Genomic DNA, 25,789 nt, shown 5'->3' with positions numbered 1-25,789 from the left:
GAAACCTTTTGATGTACATATCCCACCCTAAGGAGGTTAGTCAAAAGGTGTGAACCTTTGAAAAACCGTGGAGAGGGAGAAGTCGGGTAACCTTTGTGACCCAAGAAGTCTGAATATGACCATTATGACTGGGATGAATTAATGTTTATTGATCAGTGACTTGCAGCGCTTGTGAACCACCCCACATCTTGTGTTGTATATTGTCTCAAGGAGTTGTGCTCTTGGGGGTTGGTACCGAGCTGCAGCAGGGGCGCAAGTTATTTTTTTCTGTCTGTTGAAAACGCCTCCATAATGCCTCTTTTTCCTGCCAGTATTTAAATGGACTGTCTGACATGCCTATTTGGATGCGATCACTGAAATAGTCATCAACCATTCTTTTAATGGTGACAGCATCATATGCATTAAGAAGACATGTCAGTAATTGTAGGCAGCTCCTTCAGTTCGGACCAGATGTCAAAATTTGTTCCTGACTGATCTGCATCATTCCGATGGGTCTCTTTGGAAAATTTAGTTTTGTCCTCGCAGCTGCTGTTGCTGGAGACATTGAAGGAGGAGATATTTGCTGTGTTACCTTCTGCATGAGCTGACAATTTTCTCACCAACATCTCTTTGCAACTCTGCAGATTTGTGCCCGTTGGAAAGAAAGACACAACGTATGACTTAAACCAAGGATCAAGTACGGTCGCCAAAATATAGTGATCTGATTTCAAGAGATTGATGACCCTTGAATTTTGGCAAAATGAATGAAGAGCTTCATCTACAAGTCTGACATACTTAGTGGAATCGCTACGTTTCAGCTCATCCTTCACTTTCTCCAGCCGCTTTTGCAAAAGCCTGACGAGGGGAATGACCTGACTCAAGTTGGCAGTGTCTGAATTAACTTCACATGTGTCAACTTCAAGAGGTTTGAGAACCTTGCACAACATGGAAATTATTCTCCACTGTGCATGACTCAGGTGCATTCTCGCTTCTTTCCCTATGTCATGGGTGGATGTGTAGGCTCGAATAGCCTTTTGCTGCTCCTCCATCCGCTGAAGCATATAAAGGGTAGAATTCCACTTCGTTACTACCTCCTGTTTCAGATGATGGCAGGTGAATTCAAGAGTGTTTGCTGGAGCTCCAGTCTTCAACACGCAGTTGCTGAATGTCGAAAATGTTCACAAATTTTTCAGGCCACCGACAGCAACTCCTGCAAGCCCCTGTCATTTAAAAAAAAATTCTGCACCACCAAATTAATTGTGTGAGCAAAACATGGGACATGTTGGAATTGACCCAGATGTAATGCTCTCACAATATTGGTGGTATTGTCAGATATCACAAGTTCCGAGGAGAGTCCAAGTGGGGTAAGCCATTGTGCATTGATTTCCCTGAGTTTTTTTAAGTGGCTCTGAGCGGTGTTCCTCTTACTGAAACTGGCGATACACAGCGTAGCCTGCCTTTGAATAAGTTGGCAACAGCACCACTTGTCCACATATCCGTGGTTAAGTGGACAGTGGGTACAACGGCATTTCTGAGAAACTAATAATACATTCTTTAATGTCCTTGTACAGGCTGGGAATTGCTTGTCTACTGGAGTGGAATCTAGACGGGATTTGGTACCGTGGACATAGTACGACAATCGACTGTCTAAATCCCACTGCACTAATTGCGGATACTGGACGCATTTCTAACATCAGCATAGTTGTTATGGCCTCAGTAATCCGCTTTGCAACTGGGTGACTGCTGTCATAGTTCATCTTCCTTGCAAGTAGTCTTCCTGGTCCTCTCTTGGGATGAAGATTGACTCCTAGGAGCAACAGGAGCAACAGCAGCAGCAGTAGGCATAGCACTCAAGGATCCTCCAGAGGAATTGGATACAGGACTACTTCCGATTCTGATTGAGGAGGAAATTGGCAATGAGGGTGTTGGTGGTGTGGATTGCAGGCGCTTGGAGCCAACAATGAAAAGGGAGCTAAGTGTCGCTGGACTGGTTACTTTCTTATCTGAAGTTTCTGAATGTTTCAACAACTTGTGATGGATGCTCTGCAAGTGGCGTAACAGGGAGGAGGTTCCTATTTGGTTACAGTCCCTACCTCTAAATACAATGGCTTTACAAAGGCTATAGATGGCTACACAGTAATTGTCTGAGTGTAGGGAGAAATAATTCCACACAGACGAGGTGGATTTTTTTTTTGTCTTTTGCCCAGGCATGACAATGGGATTTTTCATGCCATGGGCAACAACTATCTCCACTGGAGCCTTATTTAAACCACATCATCATCATCATCAAAATCCTCATCGTCAACATTCTCATTAGCGCCAGCTACACCAATATCCTCCTCATCCTGGTGTACTTCTACAGTCACATCCTCAATCTCAATGGCAGTATGTTGACTAGCATTGCTCCTCCCAACACTTGCAGAGGGCGTTCAAATGGTGGAAGGAACCGCCTCTTCTCGTACAGTATTGGAAAGGTCAGGCTTATATATCACAACTGCGGACACACTTGGACTCTCCTTGGGGATTGGTGATATTTCTGAATGCACAGTTGGTTCCTGTGCCTTAACAAGTTTATTTTTTTTAACTCTTCTAAAGGGAGGAGGGCTTACATCATCACTATGAGATGCAGATCCACCAGTCATAAACACAGGCCTTAGCCTTAGCCTTTCCTTTCCACTTTGTATAGTTAATGACATCTTGCCAATTTTACATTTCCCATCCGCTAACATTACTTTTTTTATTTATCACCATAAAATATTGCTTCTTTGATTTTACATGCCCTCTACGCCATTGGGTATCGGCCTTAGAAGACGACGTTGATGGACTTGCATTGTCAATGTCATGACTAGTGGCAGCAGCTTCAGCACTAGTAGCAGGAAGTGGTTACTGCTCTTTCAATTGTTTGTCCTCCATTTCTATCAACACAAAGTGGGTACAGCAACAGCGTAGCACAAATGAGTCAGAAATATATATAATTATTACACAGTGCGGTTGACTGCACCGTCAGCATCGCACAAATATGTCAGAAATATGGAGAAGTATTTTTTATCTCACATACCGGCGGTTACAGTGTCGCACAATTGAGTAAATATATATATATAATAATTACACACTGCGGTTGACTGCACCGACAGTATCGCACAAATGAGTCAGAGATATGTAGAAGTATTTTTTATATCACACACCCGCGGCTATAGTGTAGCACAAATGAGCTAGACATATATATAATAATTACACACTGCGGTTGACTGCACCAACAGCATCACACAAATGAGTCAGAAATATGTAGGATTTTTTATACAGGTTGAGTATCCCATATCCAAATATTCCGAAATATGGAATATTCCGAAATACTGACTTTTTTGAGTGAGAGTGAGATAGTGAAACCTTTGTTTTTTGATGGCTCAATGTACACAAACTTTGTTTAATACACAAAGTTATTAAAAATATTGTATTAAATGACCTTCAGGCTGTGTGTATAAGGTGTATATGAAACATAAATGAATTGTGTGAATGTACACACACTTTATTTAATGCACAAAGTTATAAAAAATATTGGCTAAAATGACCTTCAGGCTGTGTGTATAAGGTGTATATGTAACATAAATTAATTCTGTGCTTAGATTTAGGTCCCATCACCATGATATCTCATTATGGTATGCAATTATTCCAAAATACGGAAAAATCCGATATCCAAAATACCTCTGGTCCCAAGCATTTTGGATAAGGGATACTCAACCTGTATCACACACAGGTGGTAACAGTGTCGCACAAATGAGTCAGACATATATATAATAATTACACACTTCGGTTGACTTCACCAACAGTGTCACACAATACATGTATGAGTAGGAAATAATATAATGCGGTCTGACCGGCAGTGTCACAGTACTTATGAAAAAAAAATGATAAGTACACTGGGGTACAGCACAAACAAACCCAAAAAATATATAATTATAATTTTAGGATTTTTGTTTTTAGCTTCTATTATTTTAATTTTACACTGGGGCGGAGCCCCTTGATGGATGGACAGATCACCCCTTTCAGATACAGCAAAGAGAGCACATCTATTTCAGATATAGCACGCAGAGCACTCCTGGACTGATATAGCAGACTTAGTAGCACCCCTGTACTGATACAGCAGACAGGGCACCCCTGGACTGATATAGTAGACTTAGCAGCACCCCTGGACTGATACAGCAGACAGGGCACCCCTGGCTGATACAGCAGACAGGGTACTCCTAGACAGATACAACATGTGATAAAATCGACCCAAATCCACACTGCAATAATTGATTACATTGCACAGATGTATCAGTTATCGCATGCATGGACAGTGCTTACAAGCAAGCTCTGTCCCTGCGATGCCACTCCGCAGCATTATCAGGGTATTTTTTTGTAAAAAATACCCCAATGTCCTGCTGTGCATGCGCTGCCACCTCTGCTATCCCAGTCGCGCTTACCCCCCATGCACCGCTGAGCCCCCCCACCAGTAAATATATGCTTACGGTATCAGTCCAGGGACAAAGTAGACACAGGCCCACATATATAAAATTACATACCCAGCAGCCATCCATCTGGCATTTGTCCGTCCTAAACTTATCAAAGAGGGATGACTGACTGAGGATGAAGGAGTCATGGCAGCCCCCAGGGTAACCAGAAACAACACTCATTATTTTGAGATTTGCATCACAAACCACCTGCACATTTGTGGAGTGCTCTAGATGGCGATTAATATAGATGTGCTGCCTGCCCCAGGTGGTCTCAGCTGAATGTGTGTGCAATCTATGGCTCCCAGCACATTGGGCATGCCAGCCAGCTCATAGAAATCTACCCTGACGGCATGCCACTGAGACTCCTGGGTAGGGAAGCAGATTGAGGCATCGATGTGGGGCTGCAAAACAGCCAACACCTGTGTGTATATTTGAAAGAAAATTAAACATGAGATTTTAGGACAGAACTGGCCACCGAGTAATTAAAACCAACCAAAAATAGAGGAAGTAGTTAGGTATACATCACCTGTGTTAATATTCTAGAAAATGAGGGCTGTGAGATTCCTATGACATCCCCAGACACAGCCTGAAAGCTGCCAGTAGCCATAAAGTGCAACACAGCCAGGAGTTTGTGCAGGCCTGAGACAGAGCGAGAGCGTGCAGTCTCAGGGTCTAGGCCCAGTTTGACAAGGTCATACAGACGGAAAATATTGTTACGATTTAGACGGAACATCTGTATGACCGTATCATCGGACAATGCGTTCAAGTTTAAACGCCCCCTGAAAAAACTAGGCCTGCGCAGCCTCCGCGGAACCTGTACAACCTGCTGACCATGTTCAGTTTCTTGGCCCTGGTTACTTACAGGCTGATGTCTGAGTCTGAGGAATCCCACAGCACACAAAATATCACTGGCCCACAATCCTGCTGCCATTTCTGAGTGTAGATGGATCGAAATGGGCCTAAGATCCTTTTATAGGCATCCTAATTCAGGTGTGAGTGATTTGTTAGTTGCAACACATGTAAACACGCCTGAAAAAAGCAGGTCTATTTTTTGCCGCTTTTTTTAACGAATCGCAAAAAAATACGACCGCAATTGAGCACTCAGAGACTAACACCCAAATACGAATGAATAGTGAATACCCGTGTTGTATGAAATAACAGCCGTGTTTGACAGATGGTCTATTCATTCGTATTTTTGAACTTTGCCGTTAAAACCATTACGAATAGCCCAAACACTGCCGAGATTTGTGCTTAGTGAATTCCCGGTCAAACTCGGATTATTAGTAAATATAGGCCCAGGTTGTCCAGCTAAGAAAAAGCATATTGATGCCATGTTATGGCGCTGAGCAGAGGTGCATCGAGGGAATACAGGCGGAGCCCCAGGTGACAGGAGGGTATGTCACAGGGAGACCCAGAGTTGCAGTTGCCTCTTCCTCTTCTGAGATAACAGTTCACTGCTGCTCTGCCCATACGTTTGCACAATGTAATAGCCTCAAACTTAAAAACTTGCAGACTATTACATTCGGCGAGTTGTGCAACAAACTCGCACCTTCTAATGGTGGTCATTCCGAGTTGTTCACTAGCTGCTTTCGGCCGCAGCGCAGTGATCAGGCACAAACAAACTGCATTTCTGCGCATGCGTACGGGCCGCAGTGCGCACGCGCAAAGTTATTTCACACAAAACTATGCTATTTTACACAAGATCTAGCTGCGCTTTTCTGTCGCACGGCTGATCGGGGAGTGATTGACAGGAAAGGGGCGTTTCTGGGAGGTAACTGAGCGTTTTCCGGGAGTGTGCTAAAAAACGCAGGCGTATCAGGTAAAAACACAGGCATGCCTGGGGAAACGGGGGAGTGCCTGGCCGAACGCAGGGCGTGTTTTTGACGTCAAACCAGGAACTAAACTGACTGCAATGATCGCAAGGTAGGAGTAGGTCTGGAGCTACTAAGAAACGGCATGACATTTTTTCCAAGCAGTTCTGCTAATCTTTCGTTCGCACTTCTGCTAAGCTAAGATACACTCCCAGAGGGCGGCGGCTTAGTGTTTGCACTACTGCTAAAAGCAGCTAGCGAGCGAACAACTCGGAATGAGGGCCAATGTGCGAGAAGGTGCGCGTTTGTCCTGCACACACACACACACAAAAAATACACTGCATTACATCCTGCAGTCTCCCCTCCCTTCTCTTATTTCTCACCGACATTGACTGGTCTGCTGGGGCTGCTGGCTGAAACATGTAATGACAACATGCATTAGCATGAAGAAAAATAGATGCATAGCAGTTTTCGTGGTCAGACAGTCTGGTTTTGTACACGTGAAGAATGATGGTAACCGATCATTCTTCGGTTACCATCAGGAGAAGCTGGTCCATCAGGAGAAGCTGATCTCGCCACGATGCGGGCACGGTGCCTCGCTACGCTCGGCACACTAATTTATTCTCCCTCTATAGGTGTCGTGGACACCCACAGAGGGAGAATATGTCGGGATTGTGCTGGTTTGGGATTCCGGTGTTGGTATTCCAACTGCCAGGATACCATCCTGCGGGATCTTGACCGCATCCCATATACAGAAATGCAAGCAAGCAATGTTTGTGTGGAAACTCCACAAAAACCTGAACACAAGGCTGACTGGATCTGGTCAGGTAATCAATCCAGCAAGTTCCCCCGGGTCACGGGCACCACACAGGCTGACAGGATCTCCTACGAGCTGACCAGTTCACACTGAAGCAGGTTCTATCACCAGCGTTTTGGTAGTGAACAGGAAGGGAATATAAATGGTGCTGCACCAATCACCGCAGAAACCCCTAATTATAAAATACAGCCCTGCTGCAAGTCCCTGTACAACAGCTGAGTACTTAGTTACCTAGCAACGGGGAACACCATCTGTCTCTGGCGTTCCCGTTGCCAGGGATCCGGGGGCTCTCAGCGCCTGGCGTCTGCCTGTTGCTAGGTGCCGGGCGGGGACAAAGAGACCTTGTGCCTGGCGTCCGCCTGTTGCTAGACGCCGGGCTGGGGTCAGCGGGAGGCGCGGCATCTTGCCTCCCGACCAGTGGCGTAAGTTCGTCACAGTTGCCCGGAGGCAAGATAAATATTGGTGCCCCCCTATTTCCCATATTAAGATAAATATATGTATAGGATCTATGACCCCTGAGGAAGTCCCAGCATAGAATTACGGGACGAAACGCGTTGGGAACGCCCGATGACTTTCCACTATTTACAGTGATTGACAGATAAGCATTTGTATTTTTATTAAATTGTACGAGTCCACCTATATGTTTTTTATTCGTTATAATAAATGTGTGTTAAAATAGTATCACACTATTAGAGTCTTTTTCTCCCCTGGGAGCATTCTAATTTTAAGGTATTCGTGGTGGGACAAACAACATTGAGACTACCACCCATTCATTGCACCTTAAGAGTAAAAAATGTGAGTGCTGCCCAGTTGCTAAATCTATTATTGTATATATATATATATATATATATATATATATATATATATCAAACGTTTGGTCCACACTCACGTTTTCAAATTTTCTGCTGGGGTGCCTTCCAAAACTGGGGATCTTAAACAGAATCACCAGTAAATTGTATAGACGAAGAGAAATGGGAGCACTCACCAGTCTTCATTATAGTGGTAATTTATTTGAATATCATGTCAGACAGAGCATCTCTGTCTGACATGATATTCAAATAAATTACCACTATAATGAAGACTGGTGAGTGCTCCCATTTCTCTTCGTCTATATATATATATATATATATATTTTTTTTTTTTTGTGCTGCACCTTTCTGACATCGGTAAAATAAGCACATTAATGGCAGGGTGCTTTTTCTCTCTTTTTTAAGCATTTTTGAGCATTTTTGGCACAGCATAGCACTGTAGCACTTTTTTGCACTTTTTTGTACCAGTTTGCACGTTTATTGCACTTTTCATGCACTTTAGCACAGAGTCACCTTATTATTGAGCTGTGCACTTTTTTCTGATACATTGCCTTCCGTCCCATATCCACGCAAAATATCACGTCAAACATCCGGAAGGACATAAGAGGAAAAGTGGAGTGAGGATGAAGACGGAGATGTAAAGATCCCTTTACAAGCATACAGTCATTTATATCTGGTATGCATATTGGGTATCTATTAGAGGACACTGTATTGAGTCACTTATTTGAAAAAAACACTGAAGGCGTGGCTGGTTTACCCTTGATCAATACTTAGATTTTGGTTTTGCTTGGAAATTGGACTGTTTGAAATCTGGCGGCTGCCACTGGACTTTCTAGGAGTGTTTTTCTGTATATATACACGTATACACATATATAAGTTGTGCACTTGTTAAAATCATATTTCTGATTAAGTTATTTGTAACCTCGGCGTCCCTCTGAAGATAAGGTCGTAGCGCTACTTGCACCCCCCTTTCTATATGTGTGTGTGTGTGTGTGTGTGTGTGTGTGTGTGTGTGTGTATGGAATGTTCAGGAAAATTTTTATATACTGTATTTATACATTTAATTGTCTTTTATTTTAAATCACACATTTCTTAGCAGTCATACCCAGGATTAGAACCCATGACCTGTTACATTGACAGCAGACACTTTACTGATGGAGTTATTTGCTCCTGTAGAAGAAGCATGAGAAGTCTAACTATATGAAGTTATGTGTAATTGTCAGAGAAGTATCTTCATATAGTTAAAATTCTCATATTTCCTATACAGGAGCAAACAGCTTCATCAGGAAGGTGAAGAGAAAAAACGAAAAAATGAGAAAGCGCTATTCACATTTGATGTGGATTTTATTTTTCCTTAATAATCAATTTTTGCTAAAAGCACATTCAAATGCCGGCCGGCAACGCACAAACAATAATGATAAAAAATATATATATATTACAATCAACTAAGTAATAATCACACTGATTATGGATAAAATCTTTCACCTATATATTATAAGCACAATGATTCTAAATTCTAATCTGTTTTATATTAAGACAGAAATTTACATGCATACAATTAATCCACCTGTTTGTCTTCTCATGTAAATATCTTATTGCTGTTTGGTCTGACACTTTATAGACATGTGTCTCTATAGCAAAATTAGACCACACTTATGTCCATGGATCCCGGGTTAATAAAGTGCATATATTCCCAATGGATACGACCAATCCTATGGTGGACTGATTCGGAGATATTAAGTGTGGTTCATGGATAAAGTTAATGCATGTATGATGAATATGTCACTGTGTATATGATAATTGAAAATACCGTGAAATAGCCTCTGTTTAGGCACAAAGATGGTAATGCTCCTCCTGGCTGATGCTCCACAAAAGCCTTTTCGTTAGGGTTGAGCGGCTTTTATCCGCAGTGTGCTCCGTTCTCCTCCCGGCCGGTGAGCACTAACCTCGGCCTTATCCGGAGTCCATGAACGGGTGATGTTGAAGGATTTTTTCCCCCTTTCCAAAGGAACTGTGCTCCGTTTTCCTCCCGGCCGGTACGCACTCCCCTCGGCCTTGTCAGGAGTCCGTGAGCAGGTAAAGGTGAAAGGTTTCTCCTCTCCACAGAGACTGTGCTGAGCTGGCTGGCTGGTGGGCTCGGTCTACAATACAATGTGACCGGAGATGCTGACATACGCGTTTCTCCGCCTACTTGCAGGTATCGGCGGCTTCCTCAGTGTCATGAACTTTCTCCCCTGGCTACTCCTTTTTAATAGCCATTCAATTGAACAAATCATGTGCAATTAATATACTAATCATTCCCTCTCTCCATAGGCATATATCTCTATCCTATTATTAGTCATTATTACTTTATCGATTTATATACTGCCTAGGAAACAGTTTTAAATGTACATATATAATATATATATAAAGAATAACATAGTGTGCAAATAATCTAAAAAATAAAAATAAAAATAAATATATATAAAAAAAAAAAAAAAAAAAAAAATATATATTATAAAAAAATATTAATAATAAATATAAAAAATATAAAAAGACCCTTCTTCTGTATTGCCAACAAGAGACATTTCAATATATACCCATAATAATGGCACTCATTTGCATTTTTATTTTCTTTCTTATATCTATGCATAAGAGTGTCCCCAATCTTTACAGTTTAATTAACATAAAGAAATATATATAACACGCAATTTTCTATGATCGAACTCCACTTATAAATCGATAAAACTGTTTCCTAGGCAGTATATAAATCGATAAAGTAATAATGACTAATAATAGGATAGAGATATATGCCTATGGAGAGAGGGAATGATTAGTATATTAATTGCACATGATTTGTTCAATTGAATGGCTATTAAAAAGGAGTAGCCAGGGGAGAAAGTTCATGACACTGAGGAAGCCGCCGATACCTGCAAGTAGGCGGAGAAACGCGTATGTCAGCATCTCCGGTCACATTGTATTGTAGACCGAGCCCACCAGCCAGCCAGCTCAGCACAGTCTCTGTGGAGAGGAGAAACCTTTCACCTTTACCTGCTCACGGACTCCTGACAAGGCCGAGGGGAGTGCGTACCGGCCGGGAGGAAAACGGAGCACAGTTCCTTTGGAAAGGGGGAAAAAATCCTTCAACATCACCCGTTCATGGACTCCGGATAAGGCCGAGGTTAGTGCTCACCGGCCGGGAGGAGAACGGAGCACACTGCGGATAAAAGCCGCTCAACCCTAACGAAAAGGCTTTTGTGGAGCATCAGCCAGGAGGAGCATTACCATCTTTGTGCCTAAACAGAGGCTATTTCACGGTATTTTCAATTATCATATACACAGTGACATATTCATCATACATGCATTAACTTTATCCATGAACCACACTTAATATCTCCGAATCAGTCCACCATAGGATTGGTCGTATCCATTGGGAATATATGCACTTTATTAACCCGGGATCCATGGACATAAGTGTGGTCTAATTTTGCTATAGAGACACATGTCTATAAAGTGTCAGACCAAACAGCAATAAGATATTTACATGAGAAGACAAACAGGTGGATTAATTGTATGCATGTAAATTTCTGTCTTAATATAAAACAGATTAGAATTTAGAATCATTGTGCTTATAATATATAGGTGAAAGATTTTATCCATAATCAGTGTGATTATTACTTAGTTGATTGTAATATATATATATTTTTTATCATTATTGTTTGTGCGTTGCCGGCCGGCATTTGAATGTGCTTTTAGCAAAAATTGATTATTAAGGAAAAATAAAATCCACATCAAATGTGAATAGCGCTTTCTCATTTTTTCGTTTTTTCTGTTTCCTTATTAGGGGCGAAATACCAATTGCCCCTGAGAGAGCTGCTTACGCACTTGTTTAAATCATAGCGCCTGGCATTTTCTCTTGTCATCAGGAAGGTGTCTGCTTCCAGTGTAATAGGTTGTGGTTTCTAATCCTGGGTGTGATACTTGTAAAATGTGTATATTCAGTATAATAAAGAGGGTGTGATTTGTAAGGTGCAGGGACCAGTGAGGAAGTCACCCACTGAAGAGATAGTGACAGCTATCAATTAACTTAATTGAATGGTGTCACAGAATGGGAGGAGAGGTGCCCCCCTCCAGAGCAGGAGCCCGGCGGCAGATGACTCCGTTGCTTCCCAGAGTTCTGCCTCTGCTCCCGACGCTAACAACAATAGACTGTGGTTTTAAGCCAGAGTCTACTAGCTGCTGGAGAGGAGGGGGCCCGTGATGGAGGATGCACGCGGGTGCCCTCCTCTCTTAAAGCGCCCCTGTGTGGACTGTTAGGGTGCATTGAGGATCGCATTTGGGAACCGCTGGAGGTCTGGATACAGAACAGGTGCAGAAATGCAATCATTCAGCTAAAGTTTTATCTGAAATGGAAGCACACTGAAAGGCTATTTGAAACTTCCACTGGATTAGTAGACAATGGTAGCTATTTGCAGAAAAATAATGGTGAAGACTGCAGACAGGTGTCAGGATAGTTAGCAGACACAGAGTCAGGCAGCCCTGGGCAGTTGCTGTATTGACTGGACACTGGGTTGCTTCCAGTGTCTGACTGACACCAGACTAAAGGGGGCTACACACAGAGGGATCCGTGCTTAAATTCTAAGCAATCTGACTTCACAGCAATCTGAGGTTACTTAGAAGTTAAACACGGATCTCTCTGTGTTTACGCCCCACAACGATAGCAATGTGCAGCCCAGCATGTCGCTATCACTGGTACTAGATTGGCCTTAATGCAGGCAAAATCTAGCAGGTCACTTATTTCACCGCTGGGTGAAATGAGTGGCTCCCCCTCGCTCAGCACACATTGCGCTGTGTACTGAGTGGGGGAGAGATGTGTGCTGAGCGGTCTGTGACAGATCACTCAGTACACATCTCTCCCGGTGTGTATGGGAATTTAGATACTGAACTGAAATGGAAACAACTGATTACTGGAGCAGATTGCAACTGGACTAGAACCAGACTAGAACGGAAGTGTAGTGTCGGACCAGACTGGAATTGGACTGGAGTCAGATACTTGAGCTGAACCAGTGGGTCTGGTTACTAAAATTCAATTTTGGAGTTTCAAGGGATTTAGCATTCAACTTTCATTCAATTTCCATTCGATTTGGATTGAAGAGATTTACTAAAGACTAAACTGAATGTCAAATCGATTCAAAAGCCAAATTCAACCTACATCACAATAGAAATTGAATTTCTCAAAAACATCGATGTTTTCAAATGGGCCAACATAAAATCCCATCATTTGCTAAAATTCAATGTGCAAATCGATTTGAAATGAAACTCAAAATTGAACCTCAAATCCCCAAATGTTTAGAATGATGTTAGACATTCGATTTTGGCTTCTAAACACCATTCTAATGGTAGGAAATTGATAGTGATTACTTTTTAAGTACACAAAAGCATGTAGGACAGTGTTGAAGTAGTATTAATGGATGTCCAAGGCCATGGTATATTGTGCACCTACCTGCACAATGCAAATCACCACCTGACTGAGATATCCCTGGAGTATCAATCAGAACACCATCAGCAGTTTCATGAGTTGATTAGTGCACATATTTATACTTATATACATCATACTTTTTCAGTGAATGTGCAATAGATAGCACCAGAGCACAATATTGGGCACTTTAGCTGGATGATATAATGCATTTTAAAATCATGAGTGTTTTAACTGGCCATCCGGGTTCATTCCATGATGCCTTCATCCTCAGCAATTCATCCCTGCATGCAGAAATTCTTGTGATACAAATCCCAGAGGGATGGTTGTGTGTAAGATACCAGTATGTGCTAATAAAGCAGCTAATAGTAATTGTTACTATATTGTTCTAATTTGTTCCCCTTCCACCAAAAAAGGTTATTTAGGCTATGGCTGTTGCTCCTTGCTTCTGACTCCATTGTCAAATCCACAAACTCCTGCTGGGCATAAGTATAAAGAGGCACATATAGCCACCCAATCCATGACAGAATGCATTTTTGGATTATTAAAAAAATAATATATATATATATATATATATATACTTGCAAATGTCGGATCGGCACTCTCCTGGAGACGAAGCATGTTGCTCTGGTGCCCTCTGGAGAAATTTCATACAAATGGCAGGCTATGCAGCAAACAGCGGCACTCAGAGACTGACAAAGCAAAAGTAAAGTGCTAGTGCTTTTAATTCATGGCTGGTGAATCCAGCCATGAATTAAAAGCACTAACACTTTACTTTTGCTTTGTCAGTCTCTGAGTGCCGCTGTTTGCTGCATAGCCTGCCATTTGTATATATATATATATATATGTAAACAACAAGAAAAAATAGCGCCACTTGTGGTAGGTTGGCCCTCACTGCAAATGTAAAATGTATGTCCAAATTTTACACTCCCTTGGTACAAAGGGTGTCAGCTGGCCCCAAAAATAAAAACAGCAGTGGTAAATTGCTGTAAAAAATGTTGTAAAAAGCCAAGAAATTGGGTGCGAGCGACCAATGGTGTCTATATTAAAGGAACGTAAAAAGGATTGTATATAAAAAAGACGTATTTATTTTTGCACGATAAAAAGGAGGGGGAGGGTAATACACTGTGGTTTATAAAAAATTCATAAAACACAACGATTAATATAAAAATGGAGTACAAAGTAGAAGGAATAAAAAAAGGGTACAAGGTGCATATCAATTGGTAGTATATATATAAAAAAAATGCTTATCTTAGGTACAGGAGGTAGGTCTGAGAAAGATCATGGAGTGCCCAACGCGTTTCGTCCTTCAGGACTTCATCAAGGGTGGTGTGGTACTGAGACAAAGCTCCTATTTATACCACTATCAATTAAACTATGTATGACATCACTTCCTCCCAGAGTGATGTTCAGGGAAAACCACATATTTTGTATGTTTTCAAAATTAGACAAATTATATGTAGGTAATGGGTGTCTTAAGAACAGAGCTAGTTACAAACATCAACTTAAAAAACGAGCAGTGTAGTGAGTGTAATCTATTAATTGTTCATATGAGTACTGGCATCCCGGACTTCCGCCCCACTTCCTGTAGTGTGACGGGTTCTTTTGCGCATGCGTCAACTCCCGAGTACACGTTCGGGTGACGGATGTCTCTTTAATGGTCCTTCTGCGCTTGCGTTGACTCCCGCGCAGTGTCTTGTCCCGGAAATTGTCGTACACTTCACCGGATGTCACGTTGCATACAGGAACCCGGAACCGCGATGCATCGTGAACCGCACTCAGGAATCGGAGCTCTCTGTGCGTCACTTCCTGTGGGAACTTAATTCAGCGAATGATCTCCGGAGGCTTGTCTTGAAACGCACGTGGAACGCAAACATTGTTTCTGATATCATTAATAATGGGTCCCAATGGCGGATTATTACTTCTTTGGATATACAGTCTGTGGCTTCTTCATTTAGACTGTATATGAGTATGGAGCTTGTCCAGAAAACATATGGAGGAAATAAAAAATATATGAATTACCAGAGTTTTATGATGGACTTCATTCGAACCAATTATATATTCATTTTAGTGTTATATAAAAAAGGAAATAAATATTGAATATTAGGTAATAAATTATTAAAGTGCCTGTGCTGATTCTCTTTTATTACTTATGTTTTATTTTATTTATTTAGTGCAAGAGTGTAAAAATAACATTAATGTGTCTTATGAGTAGTGCATAGGATAATATCCATACATAATAAAGGAAGGTGAAAACAAAAAGTGTTTAGGGTTTATATGAGTGAATATTTAGAATGACAGCTGTTTTACTGGTTTAGGAACTTTTTACGTGCATACATTGTCTCTACAGCACCTAGTCTTCTCCGGAGGTCGCCCTCCCCGATACTGGCCAGGCCCATAAAAATGCTTAGCTTCCACGATCGGACGAGAGTGGGCGTTCCATTTTGGTATGGCTGTAGTCTACTTAGCACCAGTTCACCAGAAATTATTTACAACTGTAAGATGGTCTAGAAATAAGAAGAGAGCGCCATTCCCAAACACCACAGTAGTTTATTATAAGGGAGAAAGAAAGAAGGGGGGGGGGGGGGGGAAAGGGGGGTAGTATCAAAAAGGTACTTAAAGAAAAGGAGAAATTTCGTAGCTTTCGTTAAATCCAGCCGGATGCATCGTCCTCAATTGAAATATCCAAAACATCTCCCTTCTGGATAGCAGGTTTGCCAGATCGCCACTTCTTTCGCCAAGTGTGACATGTTCTATGGCTTTGTATGTTAAGGCCTCAGGATTGGAATTGTGGTGTAGCAGGAAATGTTTAGAAACTGCATGTGCTTCCACCTTATTTTTGATGTTTCGAACGTGCTCTTGAATCCTTAGTTTTAACTGTCTTTTTGTCTTCCCAATATATTTTTTACCACAGTCACATTCCAAAAGGTAAATCACAGATGTTGAGTTGCAGTTCATGTATTCTTTTATCTTGAATTCTTTCATATCACCTGTTGCAGAGAAAGTCTTTCGATTTGGGTGTACATATTTGCAGGTATTGCAGTGTCCACACTTATAGCTACCTACACACCTGATAAGAGGTTCTTTCTTGTTGTTTATGGGTCTCAGCATGCTCGGTGCCACTAAGTCCTTAAGATTTTTTGACTTCTTAAAAATGATTTCAGGTTGTGGTGGTAATATGTCTTTTAAAACAGGGTCCATTAAAAGAATGTTCCAGTGAGTTTTCATTGATTGTCGGATGATTTTCTCATGTCTGCTGTAAGTCGTGATAAAGGCAGTAGAGTCTTTTTTCTTTTCCCTTTTCTTGTATGTTAGGAGGTCATTTCTCACCAAAGTTCTTGTTTTATTGACCGCCTTGTCAAGAATGTTCGTGGGATATTTCTTATCCAGGAATCTGTTTCTGTATTTCTCCAATTGGTTGTTGCATTCCTCTATTTCGCTACAATTCCTTCTGATTCTATGGAACTGTGAATAGGGGATATTATTTTTCCACTGTTTTAAGTGATTACTCCTGTAATCCAAGTAGCTATTGGTATCCACCGGTTTGATGTAGTTCCTCGTGATGATGCTATTTTCTTTCCCCACCAGGATGAGATCCAAAAATTCAATTTGTTCCTTGTCAGTTTTTGAAGTAAATGTGAGATTCAATTCATTGTGTGCCAGGTATTCAATAAAAAAATTGTTATAATCTTCTATTGTGCCGTCCCAGATCATCAGGATATCATCTATATATCGCTTGTAAAACACAATAAAATTCTTAAAAGGGTGGTCATTGTAGATGTATGTTTCCTCCCATTTTCCCATAAATAAATTAGCAAAACTTGGTGCGAAAATAGTTCCCATAGCGGTTCCGCAGCTTTGTAAATAAAAATTGTCTAAAAATTTAAAATAATTATGGGTTAAAATGAAGAACATGATGTCACAGATAAATTGTCTGTGGGAATCAGTCATTGAAGGATCATTGTCCAGATATTCTTTGCATGCTGCTACACCCTTTGTATGTTCGATACATGTATAAAGTGCTTGCACATCGATTGTGACCCATAAATATGTTGATTTCCATTCGATGTCTTTGACTGAATTGAGTACTGCGGTTGTATCCTTGAGGTATGATGGTAATTGGGTTACATATTTCCTGAGGAAAACATCTGCATATTCGGAAAGATTTGAAGTAAGAGAATCTATACCGGCCACTATTGGTCTGCCTGGTGGGTTTGTGATTGATTTGTGAATTTTTGGTAAGAAGTAAAATATCGGGGTAACGGGGTAGGACTGCATTAAAAACTGGTATTCCTCCTTTGTTAAAATGCTGGTACGTAGTCCATTTAAAAGTAGTGATCGAAGATCTTCCAGATAATCTTCTTTTGGATCTTTTTGTAATATTTTGTACGATTTAGTGTCGCCCAATAGTCTCTTGGCTTCTGTTACATATTTTTCTCGATCCATGATCACTAAACCCCCCCCTTTATCAGCTTGTTTGATAATGATCTCAGTATTCTTTTGTAGTTTCTTTAGTGCTTCTCGTTCTTTATTGGAGAGGTTTTTTTCCTGGATAGGTTCTACTTCTGATTCAGAAGCCAAGAGACTATTGGGCGACACTAATGCAGTCCTACCCCGTTACCCCGATATTTTACTTCTTACCAAAAATTCACAAATCAATCACAAACCCACCAGGCAGACCAATAGTGGCCGGTATAGATTCTCTTACTTCAAATCTTTCCGAATATGCAGATGTTTTCCTCAGGAAATATGTAACCCAATTACCATCATACCTCAAGGATACAACCGCAGTACTCAATTCAGTCAAAGACATCGAATGGAAATCAACATATTTATGGGTCACAATCGATGTGCAAGCACTTTATACATGTATCGAACATACAAAGGGTGTAGCAGCATGCAAAGAATATCTGGACAATGATCCTTCAATGACTGATTCCCACAGACAATTTATCTGTGACATCATGTTCTTCATTTTAACCCATAATTATTTTAAATTTTTAGACAATTTTTATTTACAAAGCTGCGGAACCGCTATGGGAACTATTTTCGCACCAAGTTTTGCTAATTTATTTATGGGAAAATGGGAGGAAACATACATCTACAATGACCACCCTTTTAAGAATTTTATTGTGTTTTACAAGCGATATATAGATGATATCCTGATGATCTGGGACGGCACAATAGAAGATTATAACAATTTTTTTATTGAATACCTGGCACACAATGAATTGAATCTCACATTTACTTCAAAAACTGACAAGGAACAAATTGAATTTTTGGATCTCATCCTGGTGGGGAAAGAAAATAGCATCATCACGAGGAACTACATCAAACCGGTGGATACCAATAGCTACTTGGATTACAGGAGTAATCACTTAAAACAGTGGAAAAATAATATCCCCTATTCACAGTTCCATAGAATCAGAAGGAATTGTAGCGAAATAGAGGAATGCAACAACCAATTGGAGAAATACAGAAACAGATTCCTGGATAAGAAATATCCCACGAACATTCTTGACAAGGCGGTCAATAAAACAAGAACTTTGGTGAGAAATGACCTCCTAACATACAAGAAAAGGGAAAAGAAAAAAGACTCTACTGCCTTTATCACGACTTACAGCAGACATGAGAAAATCATCCGACAATCAATGAAAACTCACTGGAACATTCTTTTAATGGACCCTGTTTTAAAAGACATATTACCACCACAACCTGAAATCATTTTTAAGAAGTCAAAAAATCTTAAGGACTTAGTGGCACCGAGCATGCTGAGACCCATAAACAACAAGAAAGAACCTCTTATCAGGTGTGTAGGTAGCTATAAGTGTGGACACTGCAATACCTGCAAATATGTACACCCAAATCGAAAGACTTTCTCTGCAACAGGTGATATGAAAGAATTCAAGATAAAAGAATACATGAACTGCAACTCAACATCTGTGATTTACCTTTTGGAATGTGACTGTGGTAAAAAATATATTGGGAAGACAAAAAGACAGTTAAAACTAAGGATTCAAGAGCACGTTCGAAACATCAAAAATAAGGTGGAAGCACATGCAGTTTCTAAACATTTCCTGCTACACCACAATTCCAATCCTGAGGCCTTAACATACAAAGCCATAGAACATGTCACACTTGGCGAAAGAAGTGGCGATCTGGCAAACCTGCTATCCAGAAGGGAGATGTTTTGGATATTTCAATTGAGGACGATGCATCCGGCTGGATTTAACGAAAGCTACGAAATTTCTCCTTTTCTTTAAGTACCTTTTTGATACTACCCCCCTTTCCCCCCCCCCCCCCTTCTTTCTTTCTCCCTTATAATAAACACTGTGGTGTTTGGGAATGGCGCTCTCTTCTTATTTCTAGACCATCTTACAGTTGTAAATAATTTCTGGTGAACTGGTGCTAAGTAGACTATAGCCATACCAAAATGGAACGCCCACTCTCGTCCGATCGTGGAAGCTAAGCATTTTTATGGGCCTGGCCAGTATCGGGGAGGGCGACCTCCGGAGAAGACTAGGTGCTGTAGAGACAATGTATGCACGTAAAAAGTTCCTAAACCAGTAAAACAGCTGTCATTCTAAATATTCACTCATATAAACCCTAAACACTTTTTGTTTTCACCTTCCTTTATTATGTATGGATATTATCCTATGCACTACTCATAAGACACATTAATGTTATTTTTACACTCTTGCACTAAATAAATAAAATAAAACATAAGTAATAAAAGAGAATCAGCACAGGCACTTTAATAATTTATTACCTAATATTCAATATTTATTTCCTTTTTTATATAACACTAAAATGAATATATAATTGGTTCGAATGAAGTCCATCATAAAACTCTGGTAATTCATATATTTTTTATTTCCTCCATATGTTTTCTGGACAAGCTCCATACTCATATACAGTCTAAATGAAGAAGCCACAGACTGTATATCCAAAGAAGTAATAATCCGCCATTGGGACCCATTATTAATGATATCAGAAACAATGTTTGCGTTCCACGTGCGTTTCAAGACAAGCCTCCGGAGATCATTCGCTGAATTAAGTTCCCACAGGAAGTGACGCACAGAGAGCTCCGATTCCTGAGTGCGGTTCACGATGCATCGCGGTTCCGGGTTCCTGTATGCAACGTGACATCCGGTGAAGTGTACGACAATTTCCGGGACAAGACACTGCGCGGGAGTCAACGCAAGCGCAGAAGGACCATTAAAGAGACATCCGTCACCCGAACGTGTACTCGGGAGTTGACGCATGCGCAAAAGAACCCGTCACACTACAGGAAGTGGGGCGGAAGTCCGGGATGCCAGTACTCATATGAACAATTAATAGATTACACTCACTACACTGCTCGTTTTTTAAGTTGATGTTTGTAACTAGCTCTGTTCTTAAGACACCCATTACCTACATATAATTTGTCTAATTTTGAAAACATACAAAATATGTGGTTTTCCCTGAACATCACTCTGGGAGGAAGTGATGTCATACATAGTTTAATTGATAGTGGTATAAATAGGAGCTTTGTCTCAGTACCACACCACCCTTGATGAAGTCCTGAAGGACGAAACGCGTTGGGCACTCCATGATCTTTCTCAGACCTACCTCCTGTACCTAAGATAAGCATTTTTTTTATATATATACTACCAATTGATATGCACCTTGTACCTTTTTTTATTCCTTCTACTTTGTACTCCATTTTTATATTAATCGTTGTGTTTTATGAATTTTTTATAAACCACAGTGTATTACCCTCCCCCTCCTTTTTATCGTGCAAAAATAAATACGTCTTTTTTATATACAATCCTTTTTACGTTCCTTTAATATAGACACCATTGGTCGCTCGCACCCAATTTCTTGGCTTTTTATATATATATATATATATATATATATATATGCGAAGGATGATACAGCGCCACTTGTGGATTAAAATCTCAGTGATGAAAATCGTATGCTAAAAAATTAATTAAAAACACAACCACCTTGTTAAAGGTGTCTGCCACCCCTTAAGGTTGCAACACTAGTACAATGCTGCCTAAAGGATATATAGTAGGGGGATAAGGGTACCGGCGACTATTGTTGTGTGAGTACGCAAAAGGTTACTGTTAAAAGGTATGATTCATGAGCCAAAAAATATAAAATTTGAACAAACAGTTTTAATAGCACATATAGATAAGATGTTTAAAAAGGTCATAAAACATCCAAAGACAAGTAAAAAGGTAAAAAGGTAAGGACTTAGCTTTTTAAAATAGGCAAGGGGGTCACTGCAGGGAAGTCTGATGTGACGAAACGCGTTGGATTCCCTGCAGTGACCCCCTTGCCTATTTTAAAAAGCTAAGTCCTTACCTTTTTACCTTTTTACTTGTCTTTGGATGTTTTATGACCTTTTTAAACATCTTATCTATATGTGCTATTAAAACTGTTTGTTCAAATTTTATATTTTTTGGCTCATGAATCATACCTTTTAACAGTAACCTTTTGCGTACTCACACAACAATAGTCGCCGGTACCCTTATCCCCCTACTATATATATATATATATATATATATATATATATATAAACACTCACTTTTTCCACAGTTGAAAAAAGAATTAGACCAGCACTCACGTTTAGTAGGTGAAAGAAAAAAAGGGTTTTATTCCTGATAAGCCATCTGGATGTACCCCACTGCTACAATTCGCCCGACAGCCGTTTCAACGCTCAATGGTCTTCATCAGGGGCAGCTGTCACTCTTTCCGGAGTTGCTTTAAATACCAGAGAGGGCGCCAAACACTTTGAACAGGAAGCCCGGAAGCAGCGCGTCATAGCTGCTGTCCGATTCGTTCCTTCCTGCACGTGGGTTGTGTTGCTATGGTACACAAACCCGGCTCTCTCCTTAGCAACCCGCTCCGGCAGCGTGACCATTCTGTAGTGCAGGCTGATCTGTATTCGTGTGCAGCGGCAGACAGGTAAAGTTGCTGCTGTCAATGTTCCCGGCTTGAGGCACACATGCAGAGTAATTAACCCCACAGAGCGCCGGCAGCATTGAGACACCGACAGCCCAAAAATAATATAAATCATGAAACAATTGTAACATATAAAAATTGTGACATATAAAGCAAGTGAACCAAACATTGTCATCATGCATAGCAAAGGTATCAAACCACTCAGGGAATAATGATATCTAAATGCAACACACCACCATATTGGTGTGTTATAGCCATGGTTAATAGCATCATGCAACATGGGTATCAAACAGGGGTGATGTGAAAGGCCAATGTAAGCGCCATGTAATGTCAGGGACAGAACGGGGATGTTAGTTCGTCACCTATAGGACAAATCTGTCCCTTGGTACAATACCCGGTATTCCCATGCCGTCTCCAAGCATGGTACTAACTGGGCCCAACACTGCTTAATTGCCAAGATCAGACGGGATTGGATGGTTTCCAGTGTGGTATGATTGTATCAGACAGTTGTGCCCATATACAGGTGTGTGCCTCCCGTAGTCTCAGTGTCATCTCCCATTTCACTGCCAAATCACATCATAGTCCTGTATGTTGGTGTGCAAAGACGGCCACCACTATTGATACCAACAGCTAATATGGTGGTGTGTTGCATTTAGATATCATTATTCCCTGAGTGGTTTGATACCTTTGCTATGCATGATGACAATGTTTGGTTCACTTGCTTTATATGTCACAATTTTTAAATGTTACAATTGTTTCATGATTTATATTATTTTTGGGCTGTCGGTGTCTCAATGCTGCCGGCGCTCTGTGGGGTTAATTACTCTGCATGTGTGTCTCAAGCCGGGAACATTGACAGCAGCAACTTTACCTGTCTGCCGCTGCACACGAATACAGATCAGCCTGCACTACAGAATGGTCACGCTGCCGGAGCGGGTTGCTAAGGAGAGAGCCGGGTTTGTGTACCATAGCAACACAACCCACGTGCAGGAAGGAACGAATCGGACAGCAGCTATGACGCGCTGCTTCCGGGCTTCCTGTTCAAAGTGTTTGGTGCCCTCTCTGGTATTTAAAGCAACTCCGGAAAGAGTGACTGCTGCCCCTGATGAAGACCATTGAGCGTTGAAACGGCTGTCGGGCGAACTGTAGCAGTGGGGTACATCCAGATGGCTTATCAGGAATAAAACCCTTTTTTTCTTTCACCTACTAAACGTGAGTGCTGGTCTAATTCTTTTTTCAACTGTGGAAAAAGTGAGTGTTTGTATCAATTACCAGGACCCTGCACCAGCAAAACTTTTGTTATAAGACATAGAGTGCTGTCATGTTGCTATATTTTGTACCAATCCCTTTTTTGACTTGCACCAGTCTGTGTGGTTAAGATCCCTATAGTGGAGATTAACCAATCATAATTCTATTTGGAATATCATCATTTATTTAGAACTTTTTTAGGAATATATAGTGATCTTTATTTTTTGGCAGTTGCACACAGTAACGTATGGTTGCCATTTTTGCATTTTTTTCATTTTTTCTTTTTTTTTCACATCACTCAATACACCCCTGTATATATAAATGTCTACCAGTGCTAACAAAGATTTAGTCTCTGTTCTTCAGTTTGACAAAACGGATGCGGAACGGATCCTTTTTGCTAATACTGAATCCCTGGCTTTCGACAAAGACAGTCCAGAGGAATTCATAAATGACTTACTCAGACTAAAAAAGAGAGAAGTTGAACTACATCTGCATGGCTTAACTCTCTCCCAATATTATAAAGAATCTCTTATCCCCAGAGGGTTTAGATTGCACAATCAACCCACACTGGGGAGACACAATAATGACTTTTGCACGAAGTGGTGCAACATCTTGAATAAATGTTCCCAGGATCTAATGCTGCTTGTAATTGAACAGGCTGGTCTAGATCTAACAGAAATCAGAAGGGACATTTCAGAACTAGAGGCTTCTGAACTATTTAGGACGATACAATCTCCTGACTGTGACCTTTTTACTAAATTAAATAAGGACATTGATAAATTTCGTGGTGACCTGTTAAAATTTAAGAAAAATAAATACAAACAGGTCAAACTGGACTATAAGGAAAATAGGGTATATCCCTGGGTCTCACGCAGTGAGCCACGTAAATACAGACCTCAACAGAGACGTGGAGGACGAAGACCTACCACACCATTCACGGATATTGAAAGCAGATCTCAGACGTCAGCAAGCGACTCTGATGCACCATCCACATCTGCACAAGGGGCCACCTACCTTTCAAGATCTGAGCGCAATAGGAGGGCTCCAAAAAACCCGCTATACCCACCCGTAGAGGTGGGAGAAAAAGGAAGAAAAAAATAACAACAATGGAAAATAAAACACAGACATCAGTGGTCTTCAATTTATCTAAACATGAACTGACGGATGAGGAACTCTCTGTCCTGAACAAGGGATTAACTTTTGTGCCAACTGTTGGACAGGATAGCTTCCATTGGCAGGTTGACCTCTACAAATTGGGAAGACAACTCCGTCTTAAAGACTATTTCTCCAATTCCCCAGGTCCAGACTCCACCACAATGGTTTCATCTTCTACACCTCATTGTCCTTTGAAGAAACCCAGTCAGTTTGACCCACCGACCCTAAATCCCTCAATCCACACCTTCTTAAGGGTACTCAAAAGGGACACAATGCCTTATATAAAGGAACAAAAGCCTAGCTATTCTAACATCACTAAGGGAGAAAGAGCTGCTATCAAATCCTTACAGAATGACAGTCACCTGGTCATCAGGTCTGCAGACAAGGGTGGAGGCATAGTCCTGCTCGATTATGACTATTATGTACAAGAGGCCTATGGACAATTGTCCAACCCAACCTGTTATCAAAAACTTACCTATGACCCCACATGGACATATAAAAAGGAAATTGATTCAATAATCAACTTGGGAGTCAACAACAGGTACATCAATCAGACTACTGCTGACTTTCTGACTACGCCTCACCCCAAAACCCCAATCCTATACACGTTACCCAAAATACATAAATCACTGACACAGCCCCCTGGGCGGCCGATCATTTCGACACGTGGATCCCTATGTCAACCGCTTTCACAACTTGTAGACTTTTATCTACAGCCTCTTGCAAAAAGTGCAGCCAGCTACATTGAGGACACAACTGACTTCTTAAGGAAACTGGATTGCATTAAGCACATCCCTGATGATGCACTATTGGTCACACTCGATGTCTCGAGTTTGTATATGAACATTCCTCATGCACTTGGCATTGAATCATGCAGACGGCTAATAACAGAAAGTGATGTGTACTTTGGACCTCCATCAGAATATATGGTGTTATTGATCAACCTAATTTTGAACAAAAATTATTTTCTGTTTGAGAATTGTTTTTTTCCTACAAAAGCAGGGCACCGCTATGGGGTCTAACATGGCCCCTGCTTATGCTAACATTTTCATGTCAGCATATGAACAAGA

At 40.9% G+C, this 25,789-nt stretch overlaps 1 protein-coding gene and 2 pseudogenes across 3 annotated transcripts in view; all 3 read right to left on the bottom strand.

Annotated features, from left to right (window-relative positions):
• The window catches only part of ZNF827 (zinc finger protein 827), a 524,965-nt gene that overhangs the window by 482,448 nt on the left and 16,728 nt on the right, over positions 1-25,789 (bottom strand). The window lies entirely within an intron of this gene.
• Positions 15,706-15,825, bottom strand: LOC134952427 (5S ribosomal RNA; annotated as a pseudogene).
• LOC134936898 (5S ribosomal RNA) lies at positions 22,699-22,818 on the bottom strand (annotated as a pseudogene).

Source organism: Pseudophryne corroboree, chromosome 1, assembly GCF_028390025.1.
Source record: "Pseudophryne corroboree isolate aPseCor3 chromosome 1, aPseCor3.hap2, whole genome shotgun sequence".
In the NCBI taxonomy this organism is placed as follows: domain Eukaryota; kingdom Metazoa; phylum Chordata; class Amphibia; order Anura; family Myobatrachidae; genus Pseudophryne; species Pseudophryne corroboree.
The sequence above is the reverse complement of the archived record's forward strand: the minus strand, read 5'-3'. Positions and strand labels throughout refer to the sequence as shown.